This window comes from Capsicum annuum, chromosome 10 (genome assembly GCF_002878395.1).
Source record: "Capsicum annuum cultivar UCD-10X-F1 chromosome 10, UCD10Xv1.1, whole genome shotgun sequence".
In the NCBI taxonomy this organism is placed as follows: Eukaryota; Viridiplantae; Streptophyta; class Magnoliopsida; order Solanales; family Solanaceae; genus Capsicum; species Capsicum annuum.
The window spans coordinates 142519518-142521145 of NC_061120.1; positions in this window are offsets into that span (position 1 = coordinate 142519518).

The following is a 1628-nucleotide window of genomic DNA, read 5'->3' on the forward strand; positions in this document are numbered from 1 at the left end:
ATAGATGTTGTTTTATAGTATATTCTGGATTAATTATTTTTAATTTGTAAGTAATTTGATTGGAGTCCCAATGTTGCAAGGGTTTTTCTCCAATTATTTCTGGTTTGTCTAGGATTTGTATTATTTTATATAGGTCTTTTTGATCTTTGATTACCCCTATCTGTTGTATTCCTTTCCTAAAATTGTATAATTTTGTATCTACTTCTATTAAAGTGTAATTTTTTTTCTATTTCTTCTACAATTATTAGATCTTATAATTCCTCATACATTCTTACCTTTTTATAATTACAAGTACAATTTTTTCCTTTATCACATTCTAGAGTTTTTTCCGATTTTATTTGATCATTTGAGCTTTCGATTATGTTTTCTCTCTTATCTTTAAGAAAACGATATTTAGTTAGCAGCGGTTGTGTCTGTATTGGCGAGTGAGTGATATTGCTAGCACATATTACCCAATCTTTTCACCATTTTTGTTTTTAAATCTGTTTTAATTTATTTAATAAAAAAGTCATCAATTTGAATTAATGAAAGTATATGATTATTATTAAAAAAGATAGATTATCTGTTGCAACAGATATATTATATGTTGCAACAAATAGATTATCTGTTGTAACAGATAGATTATATGTTGCACAATTGGTCGATTTATTGCAACAGATGGTATATCTGTTATCACGAATGAGTTATCTGATGCAACAAATATACAATATGTTGTCATAACTCAATAAAAACGATTATTATTAAAAGAAACAGTTATTGAAAAGGTGAGAAGTCTTCAATTATTTAAGTGAGAAAAAGGTTATTTAAATTTAAGATTTGTTTACTAATAATAAGCTGAAAAGTCCTTGACTTATCACAATAATCAAAAAGTCACCAGTTTGAATGTAATTAATAAGTGGGGTGAACAGTCATGCCTTTTTGCCTAACTCATTCAAATTCAATCCTCTATAAATAGGTCTCTACTTACTCGCTCATTCTACTACACTCTATTTATTTCTTGTATCTTGTCTTTCATATTACACCTTCAACCAATTTCTCTTCAACGATCAAATACCTTTTTCCTGACTCAGATAAGTTTTTTTCTTGCTTTTTGTGTAAATATACTCAATTGGTAGTGTACGTTGTATTAAATTTGAATACATTTCTTTACCTTTCTTTTTACGTTTTTTGTCAATTCATATGTGTTCTAGATATGGTTGATCCAGTTGAGACGTTGCTATTTTGCAAAACACCGTGCGGGAACTTCAGAGGTAGGTTAATGACCTGCAATAATAATAATAATAATAATAATAATAATAATTAGATTATTTTGTTTGTTTTGTTACTTCAATCGTGATATTTAATTGACTGTCGGAATTATATGTGTTACTTAAATTAGAATAGAAGAAAAATTATTATAAATTACAACAATTAAAAAGTTAAATTATTTTTACAATATAATTGACTATCAATGCCACAAAAGTTTGAACAAGGAGGGTATTATAAATATAGATTAAAATAATAAATTTTAATGTCAAAAAATTATTATAAATTACAATAGCTAACAACTTAAAATATTTACAAACATATTAAAAATATAATTAATTACCTAAATTTATTTATATAGAATAAATTAAAATAAAAAATAA